At 33.2% G+C, this 27,347-nt stretch overlaps 1 protein-coding gene across 18 annotated transcripts in view; it reads left to right on the top strand.

The window, feature by feature from the left end:
• Positions 1–27,347, top strand: part of Khdrbs2 (KH RNA binding domain containing, signal transduction associated 2) — a 587,319-nt gene that overhangs the window by 8,570 nt on the left and 551,402 nt on the right. The window lies entirely within an intron of this gene.

Genomic DNA, 27,347 nt, shown 5'->3' with positions numbered 1-27,347 from the left:
TAAATATGTTATTAAGTATCTCTACATGCATGGGCATTATCAAGATAAATCCATGTGGATAAGGGCCACATGGTTTTCTCTCATTTTCAATTTTTTTTAAAATTTTTTATTTTGGTACAGTACCTAAGAGTGGAAACTAAGGGGAACAAAGTTTATCATTGTTTTCTTTCTTCTTAAGTACAGAGTCTGGAGTGAAGCTCTTTATCGCCAGAGCAGCTGGAGAAGTGAAGGAACTAAGATTTAGATGGAATTTTTGGAAATTCTTGGAATTAGCCAAGCTTTCTTTACGCACTTCTTTGTTTGATCTTTAGATTTGACTTCTGTTTCTCTCTCTTTCGTCTATATGTGAGACAAAATTGAAATTATATTCTAACACTGTCTGTTTTGTTAAAGCTATAAACACTGTCAAATCTCATCTATTTTTAGATTGAAATATCCTTGTTTTTGCAAATGTTGAATTCCAGTAAAGTAAGAATGGTATACAAATAGGTTTGTTTTTTATTTTTATTATTTTTTAATATTTATTTTTTAAAAATTTTTAGTTGTAGTTGAACACAATACCTTTATTTATTTATTTATTTTTATGTGGTGCTGAGGATCGAACCCAGCGCCTCATACTTGCTAAGCAAGCGCTCTATCGCCAAGCCACAACCCCAGCCCCATAGGTTTGTTTTTTAGATTATTGGCTAGCAGTTGACCTCCGAAATATAGATCTGAATGTATCCATGCTATGTGATTTCCTCATGTTCTTAAATTCAAACTTCTGTAATGATTGCATGTTTTTTTTGGTCCAATATTTGAGAAATTATGGCCAAGCATCTTTGTGCTCTATCATTAACTTTTTTTTTTTTTAAACAGTCGTTTGTATCATAAGGCCAGATATTAATATGCAGAGTTTATCTAGGAGACCAACATTATTGTTGCCGTTAACTTCTGAAACATGTTTGCCAGTGAAGGTGCTGGATGCATTACCACAGGATATCATAAGTATAGTATATACAAGTGAAGTAGATTGATAAGTTGGGGCTGCTTTTTACCCGTATATAGATTCCTGTGGAGTATGGTGGAGACAGCCTGCATTTTCTGAACACCTCATATTGATTGTTGTTTCTGAGACAGGGGCACAGGGAAACAGTTCAGGCATTTTTTCTTTTTAATACAGAAAAAGGATTGGTAAACTTTGTGATTTGCTGAGGCATTTTTATTTTCATGTTTTTTAAAGAACTGCTTACATTTGCTGAATTCTTCTAAAAACAAAGAGGAACTCTAGGTCCTCTTGTGTCTTGATGCATTGCAGGTTTTGTTTAACATTTCAAAGTGAGCAGATTTCACATTTTGTCTGAAACTGACAACGTGGCTTGATTTAAATGTTATCTATAGGCTCTGAGATGTTAGGATTTAATAACTTGGAAACAGATTGGCTAGTGTTATTGTACTGTTATCAGAAATGACACAGTTGATGCCCATTTCCTTTGAACATTGAAGATTAGACTTGACTCTTCTTACAAAACAGCAGAAGAAGTGTGTATTCACTAGAGTATAGATAATTTTATCAGGTTCCCAGAATTGTGTGCTAAATAATGTCGGGCCATGACTGCAACTCAGGAGAGGGAGCCTCTTTGACAGAAACACAGTAAAGAGGTTGAAGTAGAAGTGTGTTTCGTTTCGAGAAGAAAAGGGATGACTATAGTAATAGTCCCTTTCATGAAACATATTCTTGTTTAAGTCCTTACATTGTATTGTAAAAGGCAAGTAGTACTGTCCCTATGCTATGAGAAAAGATAAAGAAACAAATTAGAGTGTAGCATAATAAATTTGGATTTTTAAAAACACAATATATCAGAGGTTAGGTAAGTGTCCAGTGAAAGTTTGAGAAAGTGTCAAACTCAGCCACTAGACAATGACATATTAAAAATATGGAAGAATGTTACTTGTTTAAGGGGAGAGAAAAATCTTCCTTTGAAAAACTTTTTGAAGAGTTAAATAAAATGTGTAACTGTAGAATTTATTGTTCCCTCTAAAATAATTTTTCCAGGAAATTTATGGCATTAGATTTATATGAAAGAATACATTCATTGTATAAAACAAGACTTTGAAATGTAAATAGTACATGATTAAATCAATAACAGAATACTTTTATTATGATATGGTTAGGTATGTACATTTTACCAGTGCAGAAATTTAAGTGTGAAGTTGGAATACGGATCATCCATGCCTCCAGAGTCTGTTTCTTTTTCTACACATAAAGAGTAGAAGCTCCCTTTTTATCCATTCAAGACCTGGTGGAAGGAGAGGGTCAGGCCCTTTAAGGAATTGCATGAAGAAGAAAGTATATTTGGTAAGCCGAAACAGATGGGATTTTATTGTATGACATTGCGTTGGAACGGATTGCAGGATGATAGATGGCAGTGCGTTAAGCTGGGATTCCAAAGTTGGTGCAAGTTTGGAAATGATTTAATAGCCGCAGAAAGGAAATCTGGTAGAATAAAATATTATGATTATTAAAAGCAATTTAACAGAGTTAGATGAAATGCTAAGTATTTGGAATGAGCTGCAACAAGATAAATGATTTCTTTTTGAGTAAAATAAGTAGAATATACACATACTTATGTATGGGTAATACTACTGTATGTGCGTTAAGCATGTACTAGACTAGGGAATTGAACAACAGTACAGACTTGGTCACTTTGGTTCTTACTATCTGATTTTCATTACTGTCTCAGACTTTTATTTATGGAAGAAGGGAGGAGATACAAGCAATTAAATAAGTAGTTTTCATAGAATCCATGAAGTACAGTGATAAAGGTAGAAGATACTTTAGGAGTGCTGAGTAGGTCACTTAAAGAAATCTATGGAGATCATGAGAGGCTTCAGTAGGAAGGGTTGTGTTGGTTGAAATCTAACAATATGTGTAATATGGCCAGGATTCAGAACTGTAATCTGGAAGAATTATACATGGATATAGAAAAAATACCTCCAAAGTCTGGCAAGAAAGAAAACTTTTTTTTTTTTTTTTTTTTTTTTTCAGATAGGTAGAAGTTAAGTAAGCTTGGACATACCATAAAAGGGAAAGAATCAAGAAAAGTGGATTAAAGAGAATGTTGGAAGTTTGTTGTTGTTGATTTTAAATTTTTTATTTGTTCTTTTTTAGTTATACATGGCAATGGAATATATTTCGACATATCATACATACATAGAGTATAACTTCCTATTTTTTGTGGTTGTACATGATGTGGAGTTACGCTGGTCATGTATTCATATATGGACGTATGAAAGTTAAGTCCGATTCATTTTGCTGTCTTTCTGAATGGTGGAAGTTTATCACACATACCTTGTGAACTGTGTTAAGGATTTTGGACTTCATGCTAAAAGGCATGGTAAATCGTTTAAAGGTTTTAAAAGGGGGAAAACGTGAAGAGTTTCATTTAAATTGCATGAAAATGGAAGGAGACCATCATTGTTATACAAAATTACATATAAGAGGATGTAAGGGGAAAGGGAAAAAAAATCAAGGGAGAGAAATGAATTACAATAGATGGGGTAGAGAGAGAAGAGGGGAGGGGAGGGGAGGGGGGATAGTAGAGGATAGGAAAGGTAACAGAATACAACAGTCACTAGTATGGCAATATGTAAAAACGTGGATGTGTAACTGATGTGATTCTGCAATCTGTATATGGGGTAAAAATGGGAGTTCATAACCCACTTGAATCAAATGTATGAAATATATGTCAAGAGCTTTGTAATGGTTTGAACAACCAATAAAAAGATAAAGAAAAAAACTTAAATAAATAAATAAATTCCATTGCAACAGGTAAAAAAAAAAAATAAAGCACCATGTGGCTACATTGTTGGAAATTGGATTGGACAGATATAAGACAGGCCATTTGGTGGTTAGAGCAGCAAGCCAGGTGAAAAGTTGTGGAGACCTGAATTCAAATAATAGAGTACAGACAGGGAAGAAGCTCAGAGCTAATATAAATTTGTAAGTACAATATAAAGGATTCAATTGGATAGAGGGTGTGAAAAATAAAGGATGGTCAAGGCTGCTGTCTAGGGTGCAGCTTGATAATTGGTTTAATTGTGTGTCAATTACTGAAATATTAAAAGACTGTTGGAGCTGAGTTCAGTTGAATAGACATTGAAGGCTCTATGGAGGCTGAAGTAAAAAGGTAGGTAGTGATGTTTGGAACATGATCTGTGCTGGATGGAATGGTTAGGTTTTATCAGCATCCAGGTGATAATAGAAGACCTTGGGAATAGAAGTGGTCACTTTTAGAGAGCATATGGAGTCAGTATGAAGGAGACATGGGGTAAAACCTCAAGGAACATGAGTATTTCAGAGAAAGAAGAAAAATATCTGCAGAGTTGACTAAAAGTTTCTTAGAATATATGTAGAATGATCAAATACTTTCAGTGTCATATAAATAAGGTATTTGAAGAAAGAAGGATTTGGTTAGTGTGTACAAATATCATAGATCAAGTAAGACAAGGTTTAGAAAACTCCAATGAATCTGGCAACCAAGAACTGATTGAAAGAGAAGTTGGAGGAGATCCCATTTTTCTGCATGTTGGTAAGTGATTAGAAGGTGAGATTGTGAGAGAATGAAATTGGAAAACTCTCACTAGAACTTTGACTTCCTGTGGGAGGAGAACTAATTTGATCATTATATAATGTGTGATCAATATGTGGAACTGTACAAAATTGACAATATTTCACCATTTTGACTTACAAAAAAAATAGCAACTCTGCAGTTTAACAAATAGAAGCAGAAAATAGGATAAGAGAGGCTTTGGGGCACAGGGGTTAAAAGCATAGTTGTTATTCTGTTCCTATTAACTACAGAACTGTATTATTTTTGGTGGGTGACTTTAACCTCTGTATGCTTCCTTTTTCTCAAATATAAAAGGGACACTATTATTTTGAAACTAAGAAAATATATCACTGGCATGTTATTGTTTCTTTTCCTTATTTTAAATGGCAATCTCACTTCTGTACTCTGCCCTGTTTGTTCTCCATCCCTTCTGCTTCGACGTTGCTCATTTTCTTAGTGTTGCTGACCAGTGATGTATGAAAATTCTGATTGTTGCACTTCCTTTTCAGCATTTCAAGTTCAAAGTGTTTAGTAGTAACACATTCTAGTGGTTTAAAGTGGGAACTTACTTTTTTTCTGCTTTATGAATTTTATTTATTAATTATTTTTAGTATTATATGGCAGTAGAATCCATTTTGATATGATTTGCATTTCCTTGATAATTATGCTAAGCATATTTTCATGTGCTTTTTTAACCATTTATATGTATTTTCTTATTTGAAATGATTGCTTGGAACGTTGGCATACTTTAATTGGACTGTTGGTCTTTTATTATTTGGGGAGTTATTCCTACGTTCTGGATTTGCATCTGTTGTTAAGTATGTGCATTGCAGATACTTTCCTCCAATATGTGGCTTAGCTTTTTAATTTCTTAAGTGTCTTTTTGAAGAGCAGAAATTATTAATTTTGTTGAATTCCAATTTAACATTTTTCTTTCTTTATGTTTTGTGCAGTTTGTGCCTTCTCTAGGAAATCTTTGCCTAGCTCAAGGTCACAGAGTTATCCTCAATGTTTTCTTTTGGAAAATCTGTAGTTTTAGCTTTTGCTTTTAAATGTAAGTTCATGTTCCATCCAGAATTATTTTTTTGTGTGAGTGTCAAGACAGGGTTACATTCTTTATTTTAAGATTTGAATATTCAATTGTTCCATCATCATGTACTAAACATTTTTCTTTGCTCCATGTTCTGTTTAAAGTGCAGCAAAACATAATGTAAACACAATGAACCTATGTTTCAATACATAAAATAGAGCAAAATGAAGATTTTAATGATATGTAAATTTCCTACCAATACTGATCTTCATATATTTGTTTCAGTAGGGAAGGAAACACTGATTACCTTGGGATTGTTAAGGATAATGTGTTTCTGCTGAACTTTAAACTTACACTTAATTGTATAACATTGTTGCCTTAATTTAAAACAATCTTTGCAGGAAATATGAACATATTTCACTTTCCATAACTGAAAAGAACACACGCCATCTTAGAGGCCTTGGTGTTCACTGAATTTGACAAGTATATCATTCTTCCAATGAAAATATTAGGCATTTTTCTGCAAATGAGCAATAGTAATGCATAGTAAAATTGAGCATTGCACTGTCTTGAGTAACAAAGAAGGTTGTGGTAATCAAAAAGATAAAGGAAAATAGCCATTTCCATTTGAAAGTACCATGTAATTTTAGATAGATGTTTATATACTTTTCTGTTTTTGCAAGAAAAACTATGTTGCATAGGAAGAAAATTGGTATCCTCATGTTAGTTAAGCAAATAATACTTATTGACTAACAACTTAAACCTATATCTGCATTGTCAGTGATAACCAATTTTTATCTCTTGATCTTTACTGGCATGTTAACTGCCAACATTGCTGTCATCCTGAAATGTGACATAAAGTTTTTGAAATTGCTTGAGGGCATAAGTGACTGGTGACTTTACACTCATCCCTAAAGCACAGGTACCAAACCACTATTCATTCAGTAAACACATATGTACTCATCATGTCAACACTAACAACCAAAAAGAAGATTCAACAGTGATCCATACAGACAGGAAATGTCAGTGCTGGCATCTGACAAGGTAATTCTCAGAGAAGTGGTACATGTGGGGAGTCTAATACCCCTGGAGGAAAATGAACTTGTATCATGCAGCTTAGAAGTAAGATTGTAGTGGAAATTTTTTCTTTGCATTTTGGACAGTAGGAAAAATAGATTTAGATGTCATAAACTGATATTGAAAGATGAAGTTCTAAAATATGTTTCCACAGGAGTATTTAGAACCTCCTATAGAAAGTTTTGAGAAAAGGAAAAATACTTTGTTTTCCTTAAAGACTATATACTAATACTTTCTTGGAAATGAGAATTTTGGCTTTATGAATGTCCAAGTAAAACTGTGGGTTTATTTATTTTTTCCTTTGTTTTTCCAATTTTATAGTGTTGGTCAACAATTCCTTAAGTTACTATAAATGAAAAACAATTTTAAAATTCATCTAAAAACACAATGTTCAAATGTATGATTTGATATTAAGGGTATTTGAAATATAAAAATCACTAAAAGTATCTTTTATGAACATATCAAACATTTACAACAATAGTTAAAGTTTCACATGGGAGAATAAGTGAGAATAATGTCTCTGGTGCATCTAGAGTTTATCATTAGTAGCTCATTTTGAGCACTCCTAGGTAGGATTAGAAGTAACCACTATCTTCGATGCAACTCATTTTCTAGTCCCTAGTAACTGATGCCATTATATAATTGATATTTTAGGGGATTCTCTAAGTTTGTTTTGATTGTTTTTAGAATCCCAGCCCCTTCTTTGTGGCTTGTATTTCAGACCATTGTTCACCTGAATGAAGATCAGAGTAGCCACGGGATTCTGGTGAGAATTTGGTGTTAAAATCAAGAGGAAGAAAAACAATTTGGGCTCATCTCTTATACAGGGAAAATATGAACTCTCTGGAATTGTAGGCCCAGTTTTCAGACAGAACAAAACAGATGTATAGCATAAGGCCACAGTGACTGAGAATTTTCTTGGTTGCCTCTGGCCTTTCAAGGAACCCAGCCAACCTTGTACTCTTGAGAAACTGCAGATGTTTTAATAGATTTGTCATGTTTTTCTTTTTATTTTCTTCCTTATTTTGATACCGATTGCTATACTCAATATCTTAAAAAATTTATCTATTATAAAGTGATAGATAACAGTGTTTTCATCACATACTACATGATGTTCTGAAGTAGTATGTGGGGTTGTTATACCAGCTAGTTAACTGACACATTACCTCACATCATCATCTTTTTTTTTTTTTTGTGATGAGAACACTTAACACATACTTTCTTTACATTTCTCAAGTATACAACATAGTGTAATTACTGTAGTCATCTAGCTGTACAATAAATCTCTTTTCTGATTATATGACTGCAGTTTATTATTATTTGCAGTCTAAAGAATTTTGACTACAGGAAAACAGAACTGAGCCTCCAATAATAGCAATCTCTTGGGCTGGGGATGTGCCTCAAGCGGTAGCGCGCTCGCCTGGCATGCGTGCAGCCTGGGTTCCATCCTCAGCACCACATACAAAGATGTTGTGTCTGCCGAAAACTAAAAAATAAATATTAAAAAAATTCTCTCTCTCTCTGTCTCACTCTCTCTTTAAAAAACAAAATAGCAATCTCTTAAAATGTTTTAGTTTGGTTTCTCCTAAAAGCTGACATGAAAAGAACTAGCTTCCACTACTACTAATTACCAGCAGTGACATTAACTAAAATGAAAAAAGAACTTTATTAACCTCCAAAAAGTAGACATTTTGTTTTAAATATAATTATGTACTAATTAAAAAGTCTGTGCATAATGTACATCATTATCTAAAATATTTCCTTTTCAAATTTCACTGGTCCTAGAAGATCAAAGTAAGAAGGACAAAGAATATAGCCATTCTGTGTTGACATCTTCATTTTTGTGGCTTGTTAGAATAATTATGTATCTTAGTGTTTCCTTTATTAATTTTGGCGGAAGTGAGATCCAAACTTACTTAGCAATAGGTGCATGGTGTTTACAGTGAGTGTTCTCTTGAGCTAAATGACTTGAAGTGCAAGTAAGTTACTTTGGAATTGATTTCAGGAAATGGGGAAGTGAGACCTGGAAAAACTGAGCAACAAAGGGTTCAGTTATAAGCAAGTTACCATTAGAGGCAGTTGGTCCTAATTCACACTGGGAAATTGGGGGATCCACTGTAAAACATACACACGTTGAAAGGTGAGGGACCCAGGGCATTTACCCCAATCTCCTCAGCCATAGGTGGAAAGAGGCTCCTTGGAGACATTGCTTCCCCAATAGTTAAGCTTATTTAGGGGGCAAAAAGGTAGATTCTGACAGCCAGGAATGGCCTTCTAGCAATAAATGTAGTGGTCACTGTCTGTTGGAAGGTGAGTGGATATACATTGAGCCAAAAGGAGATGGAGAGGACGAGTGCAGACTTGCAGTACATGGGATGTTATGATATAGCATTGTCTATAATCCTTTTTTGGCTATGTCGAACAAATAAACCATGTGACGGTTCTTCCGGCTTAGAAATAATTCAACCAAGAAAGGAGGAAGATGATTGTCTATGCAGCTTTCTCCCACCCCTTCAAACAACAAATGGATAAACATGAATTAGGTTTGGAGAGTATCTCCCCTGAAATGTTTCTGTATGAATGAACTTTAGAATAACACTGCTCTTTATTGAGGTGAAGTGAAATATTGTAGCTGCCTGATAACAGCCTGCCACATTACAAATCACCACTTGCAAGGTTACACAAGGTGCCTTTAGAAAAAGCTAAATGAATTACTTCAAATGGTATGTTTGTATTCAAATAGGAAATAGCTGGTAGTTTGGGAGTGACAGTCTTTTCTTTGGTTTCAAAAGACCCATTGCCATGCTCTGCCTTTTTGTTTGCTGCTGGGACCTGAAAGCCTGCAGTGAACAGGTGAATAGAAGACATTCCTAATTGAGAAAGAAAATAAAGAATTTTTGTATGAAATAGTCACAACATCACTCATTTTACTATTGTGATATTTTTAGAAGACTTTTGGGTTGGTTAAATGCAACTGAAAATATAATACTTAGCTGATTCATTTTCTTAATCTTCCCTCAATTAACATTTTTATTTTTGTTAAACACCCCATCTTTTAAAATTCTTTAAGTGTTAAATCTGAAGGAGTCCACTAACTATACCTAAGGACTCTCAAACACACACTCATATACACACAGGCTCATGATGTATACCTCACATACTTGTTAATGGAAATTCTATTATTTCTGCCCATTAATGTGGAAGCTAATTAATTAGCAAATATGGTTTGCAATTTGGAGGAGACAGTTACTTTCAGCAAGGGTAGAATTCAGGAGATAGTCTTTTCTGTGATCTGATTTATCCCTTCTTTCTATCATTTATTGACTTATTGTTTGTCAATAAAAATCATTTTATCTAAAAATAATATTCTATTTATAATCTTTTTATAATATTTAGATTATAAATATTCTATTTATAATCTCGATATGCCCAGGAGCCCCTCTTATATATCTCTTAGTTAAATTTTAAGTACAACTTCTCAGCTGTGATAGTTGGTGAGTGTTAAGCTCATTTAAAAGTTTTCCTTTCCTTACTGATATTAACCAAAATGTAAATTTCTCATTTTTATTTCTCTGTGATTTAGAATTTCTTTTCATGTTAGATGGTTGGAATTGATAATCTGATGAGGGGTAGGGACAGAAGAGATGATGGACAATCAATGATGTTAGAATTAAGTGGTTATAAAGTATCTTAAGAATTGCAGAGCTATTTCGCTGTCATATTTTACAATAAGAGGAAGACAATTTGAAACTGTTAACAGCTCTATATGAGTTCTTACAAAAGAGAGTCCTATAGGAATAGGATAGGGTGAAGGCTAAAGGAAAGGAAAAGAAAGGTAAAGGAAAAGAAAATAGCCCAAATAGCCCATATTTGTCCTTCTATAGTTTCAAAAAGTCACAAATCAAATTGAAAAATCACTATGAGAACAAGTGGACTGACTTTCTGTTGAAGTGGGAATGTGACCACTATATTTGGATGCATAGAATTGAAGAGGATTATAGGTGTATTTCTCTGTCTTAGAATTTTTGATGTGTGGACACATAATTATATTTCAGTTTGACATGCTGCTACAGGAAAAGCCTTCTGACAGATCTTTGAAATACTGATTATTATTTTTAAAATGTGCATTAAAATATGGTGCTTTATAAAGGAAGCATAGTAAAGTGGTCACCTTGGGTTTAAAAATCTGATGTAGCTCAATCATTTTCCATAGCTACTGATTTCTATCACATAATTTTAAGTAATTATCAAGAATATAGATTGTTTATATCTTCTTGGGTGGATACCCAATTTAGTTGTCCCGTTAAGGCAGGTTGACTTGAAATGATAATGTCTTGTTGATGTTTTCTGATTGCATTCTGTGTAAAACTGTGTCTGATGGTAACTTTTGAGAGTAAAAGCCTCTGTTGGTGCTTTTATTGGGCAAAATGACAGTGATGATCTATGGTTTTCATCCTGAGGGTTAGCACAATATCTCTAAAATTAAAGCATTTTCTGACTTGCACAAAATGTGAGCAACTTATCTTAGAGCAAGGATTAATTATAAATGTTAATCTGTGGGCAAAGATACCAGACCCATGAGGCAAAGTCTTACCTCAAGACTCCATGCAAGTTTTTATATATTATTGAGTGTTAATTAGTAATAGAACTTAGTAGAATGGGTTTCTTATTTAAAGAAACCCGAATTCAAAAGTAAAAGAAACCATTAGTTATGTAAACTTGTAAAGATATTCTCAGATTTTCTTGTTATAAAGTATCCTGTGTCTATTTGCACTGGTGGAGGAGTGAAGTTTTTTATGCTAGTCAGGTGCTCTACTACAGAGCTACATCCCCAGCCCTGAAGCATTATTTTTTGGATATTAAAATATGAAAGCAGTTGATATTAATTCTGGTTGCAATTAACAATTTATCACTCTGCTAAACAAAAATGTTGTTTTTCATTGCAATGGATCTTAATCATATATCAAATGTATTTGATTGAGACAATATGTAGTCACTCTTATTATAAAAAATATTTTCAAGAAATGTGGTTAATAATAAGTAATGGGGAAAATGAATGGGCATTACAACAACTGCAGGATCCTGTAAATGTCAGAAATAGAGGATGGATTTTTAAGTATTGAAAATAATCCACTTCCTTCAGTTAATAATATACTTATTAAAAGTACAATAATGTATATACTTATTCTAAAAAAAATAAATGGTTTTTCCCTATAGAAAAAAAAGTCATACCTCATCAATTTGCTCTACTGACATTCAGCCAAAAAATAGGATAAATACAGCAATTTGTCATTGAATGTGCTTTTTAAAATGAGGTTGAACAAAGTACACTTTGCTGTGAGTGGTATGGAAAAAAGAATATAAAATTCTACATCACTAATAAATATGTATTTTCATGGCAGATGCAGTGTATGGCAGTGTATGAGTACCAGATTTATTTCATGTTATTTTTATGTTTACACTGATATTCAAACTTTGATCTATTGCTTTTTACTTGCTTGCCTGTGAGTTTTAAATGTAGGCATGATAATATGACATAGGTAAAGCTGGCAGTGACACTAATTTATGTTTTTATTCTTTTTAGTTATACATGAAAGTAGAGTCTATTTTAATATATTTATACAAACATAGGATGCATCTTATTCTAACTAGGATCCAGACTTATGGATATACACAATGTTGAGAGTCACTGTGGTGTATTCATATGTGTACATAGGGAGGTTATATGTGATTCATGGTGCTAGTTTTTATGTATATATTTAGAAAGAATGTTTTCTCTATAGAGACAATTTTAGAAGATGCTTTCTATATAGTAGTGGGTTATTGTTCTATGAAGTTTGGTGTATTTGTTTTCAACAGTGATGTGTATAACTGATGATTTCATATATTGAGTATATTCTAATAATTTAACTTAGCAGATATTTACTCAGTATAACTGTTAAGGCACTATTCCAAAATTCCAAATAAAACTTTGGGTCTTTTTGAAGTAAAAACAAAGTATTTATTCTGGCCTAGGTTAAGGGAGCAGAAAGTAGACAGTTCTGCAGCCCAAGACACTAAGCATGGGTGAGGGCGCCACTCAAAAACAGAAAAACCACAAAGGAGTGGGGCAGGAGAGGCAAGCACAGTCATAAGACACAATTATAAAGTGTCACCAGGTTCTCAGAATTGGCAGCTTTTTGTACATGCTCAGGAAGCAATCTCGTATTAGCTCCCGAGTTTAAAGGGCCAATTTTGTGCAGGGTGAGATGTCTGAGCAGAATGGGATCAATTTGACTTAACTTTCAAATCAGCCTGTAACATAACTATGTCTCAAGCATTGTGCTAAATGTTAGTCAACAAGGGTGATAAAACTACACTTGCCTAAAACTAAGATCCCCAGCCTACAAGAAATATATTAGAATTTCAGATAGTATTAGTCTCAATGTTAGTTGAGATTTGATGAATTTCAATAAATCTTTGCTTGTTAACACTTGCATTATAAGTTCTTGGGAGAGATTTTTTTAGCACTCAACTTTATTTCTGCATTATTATTTTAAAAAGTAGATTAATATAAAATGCAACTATTTCTGCTTTTATTATTTCAAGATGTAGATTAATACAAAATGGTTGAGTTTGACAGCAACAGAAATTATATAATCTCAAATGGTTTGGCTAACAGATGTATTTTAATATATTTTCACTTGAGGTTCAATTCCCCCGGTTCTGTACAAAACTATAATCATTTTATGTGATCAATAGTGAGGTTAAGTGCTGAAAATTTAGAATATGAATTCCTGAATTCTCATTTCTGTGGTCATGTACTAAAAGAATGTTGTATTTCCACAGGTAATCAGACATTGAATTCAGATCCTGGGGCATACTTCCTGCCTCTTCTTGGTGGAATAAACAAAGTAAATTTGAGAAGTTCAAAGTCAGGAGGGGGGAAGATGGACTGGGAGAATCTATACAATGTGTAATTTCATTGCACAAAATACCACAGGATAGATGACCTTAATGAGCTTTTGATGCACATTCTCATGTGCATTTAGGTCAAGCTAGAATGCACATTAACCTAAACCCAGGAAATAACTTAGTGAAAATTACCTTAATTTTCTTAGTTTTAAGAGTAATGTAGGTCATGGGCAACATTTATCAGTTTTTAAAATAAATGCAGCAAAGCCTCAAATGAATACCTCCAGTGTCTTCCATTGTTTCCCACAGCTGATGTTTATGTGAACTTTGAAATGAGAAAAATCTATTGCTATAATAGTGTTTTCAGAATTATCATCAAATTTATAAGTTATTTAGTCTACCCCAATATTAGAGAGTGATCATGAACTTTAAAATTAATATTCATTGATTTAAAATTAATAAATTCCATATATTTCTGGCTGAATACCAGTGGAGCAGATTGGTTAGTATTATTTTGAAAAACTGATTTCTAGCTTAACAACTAATTTAGTTTTGATAACCAAAGACATTGTTTACTTCTGATCTCAAGAAGGCTTGCTGGCTAACACCATCATTAATGGGGAATGGCTTATTTGTCTCTTACTGAGACCTGTCCTCTCTTTTATACGGTATTAGAGGATTATGAAGACTATACATACACACTTTTAGTTAAAGGACATTGTATATAATGATTTGGGGTGTCATTTTAGCATATAGTAATGCATTTCACATATTATAAAAAATGTGCTTTCTATAGTAATTCATTTCACATATTATAAAAAAGGTGCTTTTCTCATTATCTGCAGTTTATTGAGACAGGTGGGCTTCTGTCACATTACAAACATACCCAACACACTGAAAAATCAAATCTTCAGGTACAAAACTGTTAAGCCATGGAGCTAGAACATAGATACACATCAGTGATTGAGACTGGAAAAGTTGTCAAGGACAAAATCATGATGAGATTTATGCCTGTTGACTTCAGTGCTTATCCTTTGGTAATAAGGAACATGTATAGAAAAGAAATAAAATCATATTTGCTCCATGCAACTTAACTAAACAATTTTAGCACATTGATTTGAGATACCTTCTATTTTTGAAGTTTAAGTTATTATTATGAATTAAAAGCAAATAACATCTGTTTAGTAGCCTGTAACTTGGTATATTGTCAATGACTACATTTTCAGAGGGGAGACTCTTGGCTCTGAGGAAAGTAAATGAAGTCCTTAAAAAAAAGAATACTGGAAAGCAAGGCTACATTCACTCTGCTGTAAATTGTTAATAAATTACTTTTCGCATAAACATATTTCTTAATTTTGCCTGACTCTTAAATTTAGTTGTCATGCTTACCCAGCATAGATGAGAAAACAATAGAAATGGAAGTATTTATACTTAAAACTTGTAATACACTAAATTTTGGTTAAATCTACCACAGAGAGATTGAAACAGATCTTAAAGTGATTTTCCTAGAAAATGGTCTTTGAGGTTTGTCTACCTACCTGCCTTCCTATTTGTCTCTATCTACAATTGTTAATTTTATCAGAGATCACTGTATAAAGGCCAGATTAATCAAGTTTTTTTCATTGTAATCTGCATATCATTTATTGGAGAGATCATATATAGTATATATATATATATATACATATACATATATGTATATATATATACATACATATACGTATATGTATGTATGTATATATATATATATATATATATATATATATATATACACACACATATATATATATATACACACATAATATCCCCTTGGATAAGAGAGAAGTCAAGATCAAGGGCTGATGAATAACTACTTAGGAATAGTGTGAAATTTCTATTTTTTTGAAGGCCTGAGGAATGATAAGCAAGTGATGCTGATTTAGAAAGTCTGAGGGTGACTGTCACTGTGTTCCATTCAATCTGAATACACAATTTAATTTAGATCCCTTTAGCCATTAGAATTTTGGTAATAGGACTTAGAATGGCATTTGACGAAGAAGTCCTTTTATCTCTAAGGTTTTATAAATGAGGTAACTGGCACTTATTAGTTCATTCATTCTCAAACAGGGCCTCATAAGATACATGGTATTATTTCCATTTACTGATGACAGGGCCAAGGCCCTATGTAGCTAGTAAGTGGCCAGGCTTGACTTGGACTACAGTTGTTACTGGCAGCAAATTCTAGGTTCCAGGTGCAACACCACATGGCCTTGCTGATAACAGCTGAACAGCTGGATCATACCACACTGACAGATAACTAGTTCTGTGCTGAATAATGGTCACCACTTAAGGCTGCCTTGAAAATTAGGCTTACAGAAATGTGCAAGGAAATTGAATGCTTTCTTTTCCATGTCAGACTAAGTAAACACAAAGATTTAAAAACTAATTCTGATTAGAACTTTTATTTATGAGTTTATTGATAAGAGGAATAATATCTTTTAGAGCTAAGTGGCAATGATGATGGTGGGTAGGAAATGCCTTGGGATAGCTTTTACCTTTCTTTATTCTAAGATTTAATGCCACACAAGTTAGCACAAAATATTAAGCTGATTATTTAATCAAGTTATTAGAGCTAGAGTTTGTTGATTTCAATCAAGAAAACTTCTCTGTCATCTGATTTTTATGTTAAATAATCCCAAACATTGTCTGCTGTTCTATAATCATATTAATGAAACAAAATATTAGCAAGTGTTTATTATTTATATACAAAGATGTTTGTCCATCATAGTAGTATGTAATGGAATGGTGAATGATGAATTTGTAAATGGAGAGGTGGAATGATAAAACAGTAAAATAAACAAATAAAAAATGAAAAATTGTGAATCTATAGGCCTAGTTAATAATTATATGATATCCTTTAGATGAAGTATTACATGAATGATAAAATATAATATTTGAAGTGTATATAAGGATTAAATAATTAAAATCATAGCCTGAATATTATATATATAGTATGATCCTAACATAAATATTAGATTATGTATGGCAAAAATTTTCTTTGAATTCTGATTTTAACCATAATTATTTTAATTATATTTTTACTTATTTTCAGATTTTCTATAATGATCATATATTTCTTGTAGAATCAGAAAGATATTACTAAAAAAAAAACTTTTGCTGTTTGAACTTGGTTCAGAGAAATTAGAGAACAGGCATAATTCCTTGTTGAAACATATCCTTTTCTCTTTTGTACAGCACCAGACTGGTTTCTCTCCTGGGCTGTGTCTTGGGAACTGAAACCTTAAGAAAATATCCATCTCTGTCTTCATCATTTTCTTCTCTAAAATTAAGGCATTTTTGTCTGATTTTCTGAGGTCCATTTCTGTGCTAGCATTGAGTCCTCTTTCAAATACAGTCATATCTAAGAGGCCATGGGAAAAGGTGCACAGCTGCAGCCACCTACCAGGGGACACAGTAGGAGGACTAATATTTCCCCATGTTGCTAACTGGGCTTGAGGATCTACCTGCCCATGATTTCAGGGTATAGAAGTGAAAATGTTTCTTTGATGGATAGAGATTAGAAGGTGTATGTGAGTTTATGCTTCATGGAAAAAGGCAAGGGATTTGTTCCATGGTTTCTGTATTTCACAAAGAAAACTCCTCAGGAAGTAGGTTGAGTGAGAAGTTTGAAATTTCTGAAGTAGGTCAAGAAAACTGAGAAATATGTGGCTGAAGATAGCTGTTCAATTCCAAAGCAAGAAAGATGTGGACTTCCTCTTATTTAATGGGGAAAATAAGCCAAGGGTTGAAGAACATCAACTGTCTAAAAATTTTCTGCCACTAAATATTCACAGTGACATTTCAAAATAAATATGAGTTATTAAAGGACAAGTAAAAATTAGTAGTAAATGATTTGGATGACTATTATAGAAGGCTTAATTGCTTCATGTTGCTATAAAGAATGGTCTTTTATTTATTTCAGATATTCTAATGTTTGATAGTTTTAATAAAGCCAAACACATAATTCACAATTTATAGAATGGAGGAAGGAATTAGTGTATGAAGCATTAGCTTTGTGCTACTTGATATTTTGGTGCTTTATATTTCCTTAAGTTCACCTAAGAACTCATGATAGAATTGATAATAGGGATGGTAATAAAAATCATAACAGTGCATTGCATTACTAACTAAATGTTTATGAGAATTTAAAATTAGTAGTTAAGACTAGGACTGAGTGCCTAGAGTTTAAGTACCATCTTTAGATCTCATTGTCAGTACTTTTACCCCGTATTGCCTTGGAAAAAGTTCTCATTATGGCAAACTTCAGTTCCCCTTCTATAAAATGGAAATTGCATTTGACCTAACATGTAAGGCAGTATTGAGGATTCATCCATATAAAGCACATGACATAGGAGAAGCACATAGTGAGGTGCCTGCTGTTCCCCCTCCCATTATCTTATTATCTGCACCTCCCAATGCTGCAGATACTTTTTTAGGCCTATATAAGAAAATGAAGATTAAAGAACATAAGTAAGTAGCTCAGAGTCACACTATTTATACAAACCCAAAGGATCCAGCCCCATATTCCATAGTGATTTTTTTCCTGTGCTTCCTGCATTCATAGGAATTACTACAGTAGTCTCCTTCTCCTGAATACTGGGTTATCATTGCTATCCCTCTGTCAGTCTTTAAGAAGAATGATTTAAATTCTTCAGAAGTAGGTAAAAGTTACTGGGCAAAAAAAATAAAAATAAAAATAAAAATAAAAATAAAAATAAAAAAAATAAGTTAAAAGTTTCCTTGGTATTTTGCAGCCTAGAGTCTTGATATCTAAGCAGTGGTGATCCTGGTACCTAATGCTTAAAATCTGAACTATTTCCTTAGCCCTGACATGAAGGTCATTATTTTAGGTTTGTTTTTAAATTTGTGGCATTGTAGAATTTTATTAAATATTCATTTTACCAACTTATGTAATGGTTTTGCCTGGGGTTGTACACTAGGATACCTAGTATTCTGAAGTGGAGTACCAGGATATGGGAATAAAATTCCAGAAAAGGGGTTCCTAAGGGTTTGCAGGCAAACAGTGACCTCCCTGCCACCTCTCTCTCTCTGTGTCTGGGCATTTTAAAGCGTGAAAAATGAGAGTAAACACAGTAGCACATGCCTGTATACAGGATTTAAAAGAATAGATGCTCGTTTTTGAGCTGCCTGAGTTTGACTCCTTGCTCTGCAACTGCTGACTTCATGGGTTGTTTGCTCATCATTGTGTTTCTTAGTGTTTCATCTATGAGATGGAGATAGCAGTAGCATCCACCTCATGATGTTACAACAGGCTTACTCAGTGATTAGAATGCAGTTGGCCCTTGTTGAGTACCCAATCAGTGGTGCAGTTGTTATTTTCCTCTTCTGTATTATGTGGACCTTGACTCTAAACCCAAACTGGTATTATTTACACATTATAGATGAAATAGAATTCTCCAGGCTACCATGGGAAAAAACTAATATTCATTGCTTCTGTGGGAAAGTGTGCCCTGGATTTCCAATGATTTGTATGTGAGGGGAATTTTGGTAGATGATCCCTCTGTAAATTGTAAAGTTCATGTTTATTTATTTTTTTTCCATGTTATAAAGTGCCACCCTCTGCAGTGATTACATCTGCTTGACCTTGAACAGAATTTACCCTAGTTTAACTCTCAGGATAAGGTCTTGACTCACAGCCCAGTTTTCAGAACTCATGGGGCAAATAACAACAATACATTTTTATCCCTAACATTTATTTTGGGCATACAATATGCTGTGCACTCCATTAGCATTTTACATGCATTATCAATTTAATTGAATAATGATTTTATGATTGCATGATTATCCTTTTATAATATCCCTCAATCTATTCTTTCTGCTGCTCTCCGAGGTTTCAGAAGTTAAGAGCATATTGTAAACTTTCTCTGAATCCTAACTGCTCATTGTAATTGGGATGAAATGCAATCGATATTTAATAGGATGGAGGCCTACTCTGCTTCCCCATCTGGCCACTGTCTATTGTTATGACATGATTTCATACCATTTTCATTCTGCTGTCCATTTGTTCCAGGAGCACTGCTTTCCTGTCCTTTTTCCCCCATCTATTGACCATCTATTTCCTTTTACTGTGATACATCCTTTGTGTGAGCTGTTCATATTTCTGGGAAAGCATCATCCCCCAGATCTTTGCATGACTGATTCCATCTCCCTCATTCTTCCTTCAGCTCTGAGTAGCCTTCTGTGACCAGTTTAATAGTTGCCTCACCTTCATCAGCCCAATTATTATCTTTTATCAAAAGCATTTGTCACTAACTTGGATGTGTTAACTTCTATATATCCTTATTGCCTTCCTCCTTTGGATAATGTTATAATTTCAATGATAACAGGATATTTTGTCCCTCTGTCTCTGTGCCTAGAAAAGTTCTTAGCATATTTTAAGTGTTCAAATATTAATGAATGAATGAATAGTTTAGAAAACTTATAAAATGTGTCCGTCATCTAAGAGCCAGTCAAATGTCAGGACTTTAATATTTGGATCTAAACTCTTCTGTTTTCCGAGGTTCTAGGACATAAATTCACGAACAGCACCTGAAAAAAAATTGTAAAGCACACATTTTGATGCAATAATAGCTTTTTGAAGTTTGTTTGTCAACCTTTCTGCAAGGAAAAAATGCCAGATTTTACTTGCTGCACCTTTACTTCCTATATGAATGAATTACTGTCAACAGTGATGTTCTAGGTCAGTCATTTCAGTCTTTGTTAAGAGTTAGAATTGTGCTGGTGCTATTCTGCATGGCTGCTAACTAATGGAAGAATTCTTTGGATAAAAGAACAACTCTTGCATTTAGTCCCCAGGGCTATTTGAAAGGAGGAAAAAATATTCCCCATAGTTGTACCAGAATAGCAAAATCTTATTATTTTTATTATTTCTAATTGCAGGAAGTTTTATAAGTAACAGCACCCCAGTCAATACAGATCATTTAAGGAAAGGTGAGAAGACATTTGGGCCTCAGGGACAGGTGAAAATATAGACTCCAGGGACAGAAGTTGTTAATATAGTAATTATTAAAAATATTATAACTTGTTAAGTGATTTCAAATATATTACAAAAATGATAGGAGTTTTTCCCCTTCTTTTCCTTCTACTTCTGTGTGTCAATTTTGTTCATGCATGTAATAGATGATTTTTATAGAAAAGGGAACCTGTTAAGTCAAACAACTTTCAGGTTGTAACTTCTTCCAGTTTTAGCCAAGAGAAACGAGAGGGAGGAAGGAGGGAAGGAGATGAGAAGGTAGGTGACAGAGAAAGAGAGGTGACTTTAATGAATTTTCTGGTTCCAAATATAAAAGATGCCAGGGAAGTGTCTCATTGGCCCAGGTTTGGCTCAGTTTTTTCTCAGGGAAGAGCCATCTAGAGGATAGCAAAGTGAACAACTCATGAGTGTCCATAATCTTAATTCACAGATAAATAAATGTAAAGTCAAAAATTTCTCCTGATTAAAATATGAAGATAGTGTTCATATTTGACAGCAGTGTTATATGCCAAACAGTTCCAAAAATAGTGTTGATGAAATAAAAGTAAATGATAATCGCTGACCTCAGAAATTCTGCAGTGAAATTTTGGATACATAAAAAACAACAAATATAAAACTCATTCTGTTTGCCTTCTTTCTTTTTTTTTTTAAGAGCATAATGTTATGTGCACACTTTAAAGTAATATATATATATATATATATATATATATATATATTTTTTTTTTTTTTTAAAGAAAATCCATGGAAAAATTAAAAGTCATCCAGTGTTCTACTCTGAGGCTATTACTCATAATATGTTTATATATGCTATTCAAGTTGCTTTATATTGCAATTTGTTTTTTTCATGGTTATGATCATATTTTATATACATTTTTATTTGTTGTTTTTACTTAACATTTTGAGCACAGGTCTGTAAACTCCCAATGGACTGTCCAGAAGAAGAGGTGCAAATGGAAAATTCTATGAAAAAGTCTTCATTTGAATTGGAGTTTCATGGAATAGAATACTTTATGCAGAGAGAAAAAGCTATTCCAAAGTTTTGTCAAAAATTTTAAAGTCATTTTAGTTTTGTTTGTGAAACTTTGGGACAAATAAAAATGCAATTAATAAATCCACATTGATTTGGTTCATCCAGAGTCTGTTAAGCATCATAATTGATGCAAAGACATCTGACACAGTCCCTGGCTTCAAGGAGTTCATAATCTGTTTGGTTAGAGATAATGAAACTGACTTTAAAAATCCAATTTCTACAATAAGATTTAAATAGCTGTTGAAGGTAATAATGAGAAAGTATAATAGAAGGTAATTTTTTGCTACACAAATGCAAAAATCTGAGTTTGAAACAGGAAGAGATGCCATGAAACAGATCTTAGTGGATGAATGGAGAAGAGCAGTCATGCTCATCTGGCTGGCACAGAGTAGGACAAAAGCAGAGACCTGGAATATACCAAGCATTGCTGTAAACCAGTGGCCACGGAATGTTCTCTAGCAAATCCTTTGCTGAAAATTGTCTAGTGATATCATCAAGCAATGGATATTATTTTGATTGCTTGTCAAAACGTTAATATATCCAAATCTGTGGGAAATAAAATGTTTAAGAAATTTATTATAGCTTTTCTCTTTTTTCCCATACTTTCATTGATGCATTATAATTGTACATAATGGTTGGGATTCGTTGTTACATATTCATAGTGCACACCATATGACAATTTAATTTGGCCTATATCATTCCTCATTCTTATTCTTTTTCTTCTCTTCCTCCCTCCTCTGGTTCCCTTCCTCTGCTCTACTGATCTCCTTTTGACTATCATGAGACCATTTCTAACCCCTTCACTTTTCTTTTCCCTTTTCTTCTCTAACTTCCAGAAATGAGAGAAAACATACAACCCCTGACTTTCTGAGTTTTGACTTATTTCATGTAACATAATGTTCTCAAGCTCCACCATTTTCCTGCAAATGACATTTCATTCTTAATGGCTGAATAAAGCTGTTATGTATATGTACCACATTTTCCTCATCCATTCATCCATTGACCAACACCTAGGCTGGTTCCATACTTTGCATGTTCATAGCTGCACAATTCATAATAAGCATATTCATGTATTGCTATGATATACTGACTTTAATTCTTCAGGATAAACCTTTTCTCTTGTAAATTCAGACAATAAATATGATCTTATGAAGTGCTATGCCAAGAATGGCAATGGGCAAACTATTCATTCATGTTCACAAAGGCTCTTCTTTGATATGTTATAAATGATTGTGGCATTGGATTCTAAATTACTTTTAACATGTAGTGATCTTTAGGATCCTTATTATTCATGCAACTTTAAATGTTACTAATTCTTTGATCTTTAAAACTACATTTACTTCTTGTTAATAATTGTGAATTATAAGAAAAAATGTAATACTGTGCATGTCTGTTGGAAATGTCATCTATTTTTGTTTGATATTGTAAATGATTTTCTTAGTGTGTGATTATATCAAATATGAAGTTTTAGGCACATATGTAGATAATTATGAGATTTAGTGCCTGGAGTTGTTACCAAGTAGACATCTTCTAATCCATCATGGGGATCATTTTCCTAATTCCTATTTTCATGTGTTAAAATTTCTGAGCTTCCTTTGCTATTTATACAAAGCTAATTTTCTATGTATTCAATGGGACAGAATTATCATAAGAATAGGGACTTTGTATTCTAGCTGCTTAGGTTTAAATCTCACCTCTGCCCTTTGCCAGTTGTGTGATATGGAACAAGTTGTTAGACTTTCTGTACCTGTTTAAACCTATCTGGAAGGGTTGTTTTAAGAATGAGTTGGTAGTTATCTGAAACTATGTATAGAGAATATAGTAAATGCTTTGTATATTTGTTTAAAAAGTTGTTCAAAAATACTAAGAATTCTAGCCTTTACTCCACCACATTCTAATGCTTTATAATGATTCGTTGACTTATAAGGAAAATGTGAAAATAAAAACAGTACAAGGAGCACCAGTATAACTTGTAGCCAAATTTACATATTGTTTCTTTTTTATGAACTGCTTGAGGATAAGTACTCATGTCATGACTTTATCACTAAGTAACTGAGTGGGTATTGTCTTTGAGTAGGCATAGTTTATTTACATAACTAGTTTAGTTGTCAATTTTGGTAAGTTAACTTTGGTGCAAAACTTTAATCTACCATTCTTAATGCAATTATGTAATTGACACTGTAATGTCTATATGTATTTCCTAAAAAATCTATTGCTATTTCTAATGCAGCATCTAGTGTAGGATTAAATGTTCTCTTGCTGAGTTATGTCTCTAAAAATTCTTTATCTAGAACATTTCTATATCCTGTTTTTGTCTTGCATGATTGGCAGGGGTTGAACACAGGAGTACTTAACCACTGAGCCACATCTCCAGCCCTTTTTACTTTTTGAGATGGGGCTCCCTAAGTTGCTCAGGGCCTCAATAAATTGCTGAGGTTGGCTTTGAACCTATGATCCTCCTGCCTCAGCCTTCTGATCTGCTGGGATTACAAGTGTGCGCCCTAGCCCCCAGTTTACTGTCAGTTTTGGAGAAGACAGTTATACCACTTCCCAACTTGGTTTTTTTGGGAACAACAAAAGAATTTTTCCAATTTATTTTATAATTAATACTTTCTCTTTCTTGATTGCAACTAATGAGTCTGACAAGATACTTAGAAACTATGAAAAGGTCTAGTTCCTCCTAGATTTAGCATCTATTGATATTTTATGTCTGAACTAACTTTTACTATGATGATTAAAAAATGATATTTTTTCCACTCCAGCATTCCTCCACTTACCCAGACTTTCAGCATTCTGAGCAACAGTGCTGTCCCTGTGCCTACCTGTCTTCTTTCTCTCCTTTCTTTTGATATGAGCTCTATTTTTCCCACACTTTATATAAAAGCTTATATAAATTTCCTGAATTGGGTTATAGAATTCCTCATTAGATTTTTTTCTATTTAAGTACATCAAGCAAACTGATAACAATGGTGTTACTAGACTTATAAGGCATTTGTTTAATTACTCTTAGATCAATCAAAGCTAGTTACTTACTGAAGTTTGTATTTATGGTATATTTCACAGGAAATTTCATCAAAAGAATGTTATATATGCGTACAAACATGTTTAAACAATGATTTATAATTAGAGTATTTCATTAATAATAGCTAATCTTGAGGAGATAATTTGTCTTCTTTTAAAAATGAACTTTTATTCTGCTGACTGGAGGATCCATGTGTATCTTATATTCTCTGGAGATGACTATTGAAGGTTTTCTGGATGGGAGACCATTGCCCCTGGAACTCTTTCCATTTATCATCTTAAGTGACACAAAAATATTTTCTTCTAACTTAATTCTAGTTCTCAATGCAAGAACAGAGTGCAGCAATTAATAAAGATCAGTAAGAGACATCATTGGGCTAAGACTGGCACCTCAGTGGAATGCCTGAACATCTGAGGAAGTGGCCTTTTTACATGCAGGCTTTAATTAAGTTTATTTTAGTTATTTGAAGCAAGGTCTTTTATGGAAATATGTCATGAACTTAATCATTAAGTGAAAGTGGAAGAACACATTCACATGTTCTTTTCTTTCTTTCTTTTCTTTTTTTTGTTTTTTGGTACTGGGGATTGAACTCAAGGACACTTGCCCACTGAGCTACATCCCAACCCTATTTTGTATTGTATTTAGAGACAGGGTCTCACTGAGTTGCTTAGTACCTTGCTTTTGCTGAGGCTGGCTTTGAACTCGTGATTTCTTCTGTCTCAGACTCTCCAGCTGCTGGGATTACAGGCATGTGCCACTGTGACCAGCTATCATGTCCTTTTTATAGCCATTTCTCTGAGTCATTCTATATGGAAAATAAGCAATTCATAGAGAAATAAATAAAACATAGGTAATATATTGGTTTAAGCACAGATAGTAAGCTGACAGTTTTAATTTCAGTACCCCATAGGATATAGGAAGTGAATGTGAGAATTAAACATTGTTCTGTATTATTTTATATATTTCATACATTATTTAACATGTATTTAAGCCATGTAAAGAGAAAAATACACAAATTAATAATTTTGAAATATGAAAGTAGGCTTTAGCTATATAATTATATGTAGTAAGATTTTGTTTTGTTAGTTTGTGAGGTTTATAGCAAATATCTTTTTAATGTTAGATACATTTCCGTAGAAACTGACATTTAAAAAGAACTTCCAGGTTAAGATGTGTTTTCATTATTTTGTGAGATGTACCTTATGGTGTAATTAACAAAATCTACTTTGAGAACCCTTTAGGGAAAGGCATTCCATGAGGCTAGATGGATTTTCTGTATTTTTGATCATTGGGACTACAAATAAATGCAAAATGATATATGCATGAATACATAATTGTAGCATTTAAACAATAGTGTAATACCTTTACTGATACATTTTATAAATTTAGTCTATAAATTACATTAGGGAATTTATATGGAAATGGATGAATGGACATGTGTGGAGCATCTTCTAAAACAGATTGTTAAGTACTGAATTGCAAAAGATTGATGAGACTCATTATTTCTCTATAAACATTTTGTTAACTGTCCATGATCAAAATGCAAAGAATTATTTATCCAAAAATATTACATTTAAGAATGATAGCATTTAATCTAGTTTTGTCTGTCTTCTCTCTTCTCCCTCAGGTCCTTAAATTTAGATGCCCACATTCTCTTGAACAGTCTTTACCAATCTATTTTTGTACATTTAAATTCTCCATGGTTGTTTTTCCCTGTTTGTAGTGCCAATGGTGCAGCATGTTTATTTTGTAATTATTATGTGATGTGTCTTTTTCCTTTGGGGTTTTCCTGTATGTAAGATCGGGCAATTCAATTGCGCTCTGCACCAGTCTTTTGAAGTTGAAGATTATGCCTCAATAAAACTGAAACCATATCAAATATTTCTGAGTGAAGTTTCAACACACACACACACACACACACACACACTTTCATTGTGTTAATTATTTTATCTAATTCATTTAAATTGCCCATGTTCTTGTGTTAATAACTGCCTTTCTTTTTTTGAATCATAGAGGAGTAATGGAAGCTAGTGGAGAAACAACCGTAATTTATGTTAATTGTATTAAATTTACCTTGTGACTACAGAATAGATACAAAGTGAAGCTAAAAGCTGTAATGTAGGTCAATAATGAGAATTATTCACTTATGAGTAACTTATTTCCTAGTTAGCAATTCTATCTTAAAATAATCTAGAGACTGAGATTTGAAATGGCATGTTTCAGAATAGTATTCCCTTTACTACTGAGTAAAGGAAGACTCACATTTTAGGAAAGCTTGTCTGCACCCCCACTGAATCATTGTTGGATTTGAATAATGGAGACATTCTGATGTAGTTCCTCAAATAGGAAATTAATATCTACATACAGCCTCTTCATTGACAAGAAAAATGATCCTGTTGCTATTCTAATTACCTAAAATTAGTAGTATTAACTGAGAATTTTTAGGCATGGACTTTCTTACAAGTTACTATGCAAAAATGCTTATAACTTGCATCTTTTTTTTTGTAATCATGATTACTTTATAAAGTAGAAGATATCACATGTTCTCTTTCACAAACAAGGCGTATGAAGCATAGAGAAAAAACCTAAGGCTGTCTTGTTAGCAAATGGTGTAACAGCAAGGTGTGGAATCCCACGTTTGCCAGCTTCTCAAAGCCTTCATTCTAAGTGAC

This window comes from Marmota monax, unplaced genomic scaffold (genome assembly GCF_021218885.2).
Source record: "Marmota monax isolate L192 unplaced genomic scaffold, Marmota_monax_Labrador192_F-V1.1 WCK01_AAM20220418_F8-fsc00116, whole genome shotgun sequence".
In the NCBI taxonomy this organism is placed as follows: domain Eukaryota; kingdom Metazoa; phylum Chordata; class Mammalia; order Rodentia; family Sciuridae; genus Marmota; species Marmota monax.
Note: the sequence above shows the minus strand (reverse complement) of the source record. Positions and strands in the feature narration are given on the sequence as shown.